This window comes from Lissotriton vulgaris, chromosome 5, assembly GCF_964263255.1.
Source record: "Lissotriton vulgaris chromosome 5, aLisVul1.2, whole genome shotgun sequence".
Lineage (NCBI taxonomy): Eukaryota > Metazoa > Chordata > Amphibia > Caudata > Salamandridae > Lissotriton > Lissotriton vulgaris.
In genome coordinates, this window is record NC_141693.1 from 248,958,776 (window position 1) to 248,966,113 (window position 7,338).

The 7,338-nt window shown below is 51.7% G+C and overlaps 1 non-coding gene across 1 annotated transcript; it reads left to right on the plus strand.

Annotated features, from left to right (window-relative positions):
* Positions 1–3,156: 3,156 nt before the first annotated feature.
* Positions 3,157–3,228, plus strand: TRNAS-GGA (transfer RNA serine (anticodon GGA)). Its single transcript has one exon. It is a non-coding gene; the product is annotated as a tRNA-Ser (tRNA).
* Positions 3,229–7,338: the final 4,110 nt, after the last annotated feature.

Genomic DNA, 7,338 nt, shown 5'->3' on the forward strand with positions numbered 1-7,338 from the left:
ATCCCATCCAGGCAACAGTCCCAAGCCCCAAACCAACAAGCAACCAGGGCCCACCGAAAGAAGTCAAAGGCAAGCCCAGGAAACAGAGCATGGGAGCCACTGAAGCAGGGAAACAAAAGGCCACACCAAGGAAACCCCAGAAGCCAGGAACAGTCAGCGCCAGAGCCAGGAGCCACCAAAGACAACAGCACCCGGCACCCACCCAGACACCGAGCAAACCCCGACTGCCCCGTAGAGGGCCAAAGAAAGAATCCCATCCAGGCAACAGTCCCAAGCCCCAAACCAACAAGGAAGGAGGAAGGCACAGGCCAGAAACCAGCCCACCCCACCAAACGGAACAACCCGGCCAGCAGAAAGCACAGAAGAGGAAGCCAATGAAACCCAGCAGAAGAGGCCAGGACTGGGGAAGGAAAGCCAGCACCACCAGGGCCACCAAACGACAACCAACAAGCACCACACCACAGAGGGAAGTGTCCCAGCAAGAGCCCAGGAGCAGAACAGGATCCCAACCCCCAACCAAACCAAAAAGGACAGGGAAGGAGACAAACACCAAACACCAGAAGGCCAAAAGCCCGCAGGGAAGAAGACCACCATCCGAACAGGGTGGACAAAAACCCAGAACAGGCGGAGCAGAGAAAGCATCCCCAAACCGGAACCGCAACACAGAGACAAGACAACAACAGAAGCCAACAAGGTGGAGGACCGCAAAGGCACCCAAAACCCAGGTGAAGCACACAGCAAGGGCTGGAGCAATGGAAAAGGCCCCAGGGAACACAGCACTCAGACCAGACATGCACCAGGCCCTACCCCAGCCAACACCGAAGAGGAGCCAAGAGACAGCACAAACAAGAGCAACAAACGCACAAGGAACCAGGAAGCCAGGACCGGAGCCAAGCAACCCACCTGGGCAGGAGGACCCACAGGCCTAACCAGCCCCTGAAAGGAGCCCATGCAGAGCCCAGCGCAAAGAAAAGGGCAGGGAGGTCGACAGAGACTCCCAGCACCCCACCACCGGACCAACCATAAGGCCGGCAGAAAAACAAAACACAGGAAACCAACAAACAGAAACCGGAAGAAAGAGAGAAGGCGGGGGCCAAGCAGCAGCAGAGTCCGGACAACCCACAGCCAGGAGGGCAGGGCAGACCCCATAGGCAAGAGGCACCCCACAGAACCTCACCCCAACCAAAGAGGGGGGGGGGGGGGGGCACCAAAAAAGACACACACCGGGAACAGAGTCCAGGGAAGCAAGGGAAAAAAACAGGAGCAAGCCAGGACACCAGAACCAGGAAAAACCAGGAACACCCAGCAAAACACGCCCCAGAGCCAAAGAAGACAAGGAAGCCCAGCCAGAGGACACACCAAGCCAGCAGGAAGCCGGCAGACCAGGAGCAACAGGAGAAAAATCCGGACATGCCAACCCAGAAGCACTGAACACAAGGACCCCACACGGGACCGGACAAGGGAACGCGAGGTGAACCAAGCCCACGAAGAGGGCCGCCGGCAGGAGCAGGCCCAGAAGGACCCACCAGGACATGACCAGGCACCAAGAGAACGCCCCACCAGGACCCACAGAGAGAGCACAGGCAAGGAAGCAAGTCCGAAAAAAAGGGCAACCAACAGACGCCCCAAAAAACAGCAGAAGCTGGAAAGCCCCAGCAGACCAAAAGAGGGGGAAAACAGGCGCCAAGCCAGGGACACAGCAAGGGAAAGAAAGCCAGGCCCAAACAGCAGAGGCACGAACCCCAGGGAACCAAAATGCAAACCGCCCCTGGAAACACACCCGGGTGGGGGACGCAAAAGGAAAGGGAGCCAAGAAGCCAACAGCCACAGGCACCCCAGGCGGGCTCAACCAGGAACAAACCAGGCCCGACCAAGCAGAACCACAGAGACCAGGCGAGAGCAAGCTCGCCAGCTGAATCAGAAGGAGCAACCAGGGCCCACCGAAAGAAGTCAAAGGCAAGCCCAGGAAACAGAGCATGGGAGCCACTGAAGCAGGGAAACAAAAGGCCACACCAAGGAAACCCCAGAAGCCAGGAACAGTCAGCGCCAGAGCCAGGAGCCACCAAAGACAACAGCACCCAGCCCGAAAGAGGCAAGAAGCAGAAGACAGCACTCAGTCATCCCCCCACAAAGAAACCTAAGCACAGAGGAGGACCCGGAACATACACCGGAAACCCCCGCAGGAGAAACAAGTCCAAAAAAGACAGCACACACAGCAAAACAAAACACCGGCACCACAGCACACACCAGCCCAGCAGCCCAGGCACCCAGAACACCCAGGAGGCAGGAGCCAAGGACGAGGAACAGCCCAAACAGGGAAGAACCCTAGCCCCGCAGACCAACACCCGAGGGCAGAAGCGGGGAAGCAGCGCACCGGCAGAGGACAGGCAGCGCAAGCAGGAGGCCCCAGAAACAAACACCAGGAAACACCGCCACCCAACACTGCCATGGCCGACCCGCCAAAACAGAACAAGAGCAGGCGGACCGGCACCCCATACAAAAAAGAGCTGCCACCGGTCCGGGAACCAGGACCGAGCCACAAACCATCCGGGCACCCGGACCCCCCTCCCCCCAGCAGGAGAGAGGGGGCCGGGAACCAACCCAGAGGAGCAAAGGGCCAGAAAAACAGGAACAAGGCGACGCAGCTGAGACACAAACCCCAGCCACGCGGGCTACCGCAACAGCCGGGAGACTACCTCCACTCCCAACACACGCAGAGGAACCAGGCAGAAGGAGAGCAACAGTGCAGCAGGCACATACCCCTGCAGCAGAAGAAGGACACAGACACACAGCAGCCGGGCAGAAGGTGGAGCAAGGAGCCACGGACCCCAACACCACTGACGCAGACCAGCAGCGCAGCACCAAGAAATCGCATAGCCAGCAGAGAAAGGTGCAGGCCATCAACATTGCAACGCAGGAGCTAGCACCGAGGTATGAATGTAAGCAACTGCCAGATAATCGTACCAGGGTGGGTCCTGCCAGAGCCATGTAACCTCCCATCGCAATACCAGCCACCGCCATGGGTGCAAGGGCATCAGAAACTGCACTCTACGAAGCGCTGTTCGAACTGGGGATGCGTCTCAGCAGAGCACACAACCACACTGAGAGTTGAGGATGCCGGCTTCTCGCCAACCAAGAAAAAGTGAGAGCTCCGGATGGGATGTAGCTCAGCAGAAGAGCGCATGCCTGGAAAGCATGAGGTCCCAGGTTCAAACCCCGGCATCCCAGGGAGCCGCCTCCATGAAAGTCAGAAGGCCAACCTGAAAAGAAAGTAGACAGGAAGTCGAAGCACAGAGCCGCGACGCGTCCAACGGTGAAAGGCAGAGTCAGTCCAGCAGGGATACAAACCTGTGACACCGCCGAACACCACAACAGAACAGCAGCGCAACTCAAGGACGAACTCCGGCAGCCCCGGGAGAGTGATAGTACAAAACCGCTATGCGGGACTTACCTTGGGGCAGGAGCCAGACACCACCACAGCAGGGCCCCCACCCCAACAGGGGGAAGGCACGGCACACAGGAGAGGCGGCATGACTCCCCATACGCCCAGCAACAGGAGACGAGCCCCCGACCCGGAAACAAACTCCAAGGAGCTGCACCAGCACAAAGGGCCCGCAGGCCAAGCAGCACACCGGCCAAGAACGTCATGACCCTCAGCAAGCACGGCAGGCCGGGATACAGACCAGGAAAAAACCCCGCCCGCAAAGCCAGGCAGCCATGAAGGGGGAGGAAGAAAGGAACACCGCTCCAGCCCAGCAGAAGCAGCAGAACAGCACACCACGTCCATTCTGTCAGCAGACAGAAAAAAAGAACAGACGGGATGCTGGGTAAGTACTGCTTATGTACTCCCGGTGGGAGGGGCAGTATTAGGGTCCCAGCATACCTCTGCTCTTTTTTTCTGTCGAGAGATGGTTATCTTCACATTGTAATGAATGGGACGAGGACATAAGGGACCTGGGGGTAATGAACCCAGGTAGTACCCAGCCACCTTTTCTGAGCTTGGGAACACCAGGAGATACCGGGCAGTGGTGGTTGCATCTAAATATCACGTGGCAGATGAAAGTAACTGAAGGGTAGATCTTTAGAGGCAGACAAAGAAAGAACAAAAAGGAACACAAGGGAAAAATGTAGAACATAACAAATGCGCAGGGAAATGGCAACATGGTGCTCAAACTAAGAGAGAGGGAATTAACTAAGCAGCTGTAACACACTCTGCTACTGCCACCCAGCTGCTAAAACTATCCGGGATGTGCTCCTACTGCAGTCTAATTGGCTAACCTTCTCTATCTGTCCTGAGATCCTCAGCTACTGCCCCAGCCAAAGTCTCCCATAACCGGTTTCCACAGTCTCCATGCTCATAGTGTTCCAATTCAACTGGCAATTCTTACTTAATCTGCCATGGTTAGGTAAATATACATTCTCCACGAAACCCTAGCACATGTAAACTTGTTGGAATTCCAATATTCAATATAAATCAGCATTTTGGATGGTAGGCTTGGTGGCTGCACTAGTTTTTACTGTGGGTTGTATCCTTTGTTGGAGGGTAGCAAACTTTTAGAAGGGAAGAATGAATATAATTTATGAAAAAGGATTGTGCTTCTAACCTGATAAATGTAGGTTGTTTGTCCTTCGTCATGCCATTTGGAGGTTGTTTTGCAAAAGTTTGCTAAATATTTTTCAAAAATGTACTGAAGAGAGGAGTCAACCTATTCACGAATCAAGTCTTAGAAAAAAAGCATTTTGGGAAAGAAAATGTTTTGTTGATTTGCTTAAGCAAACAGCTTAATAGTCAATCCTTTTTCTGTTGTTTATCCAGTATAATTCTGCTTTTGCCTGTGCACTTCTGACGTTCCTTTGGCAAAAAATATGTAAGTGGAATGCCTGCTGGATGGCTTTCTTTAATAATAGAAATGTATTCGGACATAAGTACTGTTGGGTTTGGATCAGGACCTCTTCAGGATAATAGTAACAAAAGAAGTATTAAGGCAAGGCTGTATCTCTTTTCTTCTTAGGAAGCTATTGACTAGTAATTTACTGGATTTTTAAGCAAATCAAACACATATTACCTAATGTAAGGGTGACTTCATTGTGACAAAAAAAAAACGAGACATTCCATAAACACAGAAATAGGACTAGAAACATGCAATGACCGAGGGACACAAAATGACAATAGAGAGTGCTCACCAAACGAGAAAACACCACCAGTGAGGGACTAGGTTGGACTAAAAGCAACTTTTGCATATGGTGTCACACGTGTTATCTAGATTGATTTCTGCCAGGAGCTGCTAACTAACTATGTACTGGAAAACATACAAAACTAGCCTCACTGTGTGTTCATACTACCGTCTCTGAAAACTGGGACATGTGCATTGAACTTTATTGGGACAGATGTTGAAATACCAGGCGAGTCCCGGACTCCTGGTCACCTTCCTTTGGGCACAATTCCCAGGGAGCCTCCACAGTCGTGGCGAAGGCTCTGCAGTTCAGTTTCTCATAGTGGAGATTATGCCACGAGTGTGGAGACTCTGCCTCAACTGTAGAGGCTCTTTGTGAATCAGGGCTTTAATATCAAAACAGCTTGGCAGCCACTGCATCTCCTAGAAAACGTGAAGTCCTTCCCGCCCAAAAGTGACTTCTGACCATCAGATCACGCACTGATCCTCTCAAACTGGAATAGGGGCAAAGCTCTACTGAATGACCTGACCAATTCTGCATTGGCATCACTAGAAGGAATCCTGACTGCTGTGGCACAGCTTCTCAGGGAAAACCAAAGGAAATGATGGACGGAGCGTTGACAATACACGCACTCACCCCCATTCAACTGATCTGGGTTTAATCCATCACCGTTCTTTAGCCCACTCTGCCACCCCAGTTCAGACATGGCCATATGCAAATCAGTCTGACCCTGTGCCTCATGGGAACAGTCCAGCCCAAAGTGCCAAGCCATGGCTTCCCTGGACCGGAAACAAGCTTCCTAGGACCGGTTTCTGGCATTACAGCTAGGAAGCTTGATTCCGGTCCAGGGAAGGCATGGCTTGGCAGTTCGGGCTGGACTGTTCCCATAAACGACCTGCTACAGGCAGGATGTTGTTTCTTCTTAACTTTGTTGTTTTTCTTTATTACAGATACCTACAGAACATTATTAAATGTCATAAATATATTTTCCAACTAATGCTTATTAATCAGCATTTGTAATCACTATTTATATTGCACTTTTGGATTGGTACACACAGTGCTGGTCCCTGTGGCGTCCTGAAGAAGACCTTAGGGGTAAGCTTGAAACATGTTGGCACTCTACTAGGACTCCTGACTCATTGAAAACCAGGCTGACCTAGAGACCCACCCCACGTTTAATATATCAACCAGGAGCAAGAATAAAAGTAATTCTGCCCACTAGTTAGGTATTTTTAATCACTCCACTCCACATACACCACTGCACTGCACATAGTTCCTCACTAAAGTGCTCCTACTTATCCTCGCTAGTCGCAGCACGCCTCAACCTGCAGTGGGTTGGGATGGCCCCTATGATGAAGCATGTCACCGTGGGGAAACCCTGGTGAGTGATGGGTCTCAAGAAAGGATATTTTTCCTTTCTAGATTACATCAATCACATTGATTCCCATCTACCTTTACAGCTAGGTTCTTTATCTGTGATCTCAGATTTTTTGTGTTTACTACTAGAACAGGAGGGTGAACCTAGCATATTCCTCTGCCTCCCTCCTTTTTTCTGAATTTATATTCTACTCTGCACCACTCTATGCCACTGCACTCTATGCCACTCTACTCTGCACCACTCCTTTTTTCTTACTTGTAGAGTGCACTGCCACTCCCAAAGGAGCATCCTGGTGCTAAGTGGCAATGAATGTGGCTTCATAAACTCAGTCGATCATGAGGGTGCAGCAGAGAATGAGTAAATTGCACAGAACAGCAGAGATGCTAAAAACCCATGTCCTAACTCAATGCGCTCCACTCTATGCCACTCTATACTACACCACTACACTCTAAGCCACTCTACTCTACACCACTCTACTCGGCATCACTGCACTTAATGCCACCGTATTCTATGCCAATGCACTCTGTGCCAATCTACTCTGCACCACTCCAAGCCACTGCAATCTACTATGCACCACTCTAATATCCACCACTACATTCTAAAACGCTGCATTGTATGCCACCAAATGCTAAGCTGCTGCACGCTCTTCACTATGCAGCACTTCAATCCATGTCACTGCACCATCTGCCACTGTAGTCTATGGCACTATACTCTAATCTGCACCAATCTACACCACTCTACTCTGCACCACTCTAGATCACTGCACTCCATGCCACTCTACTCTA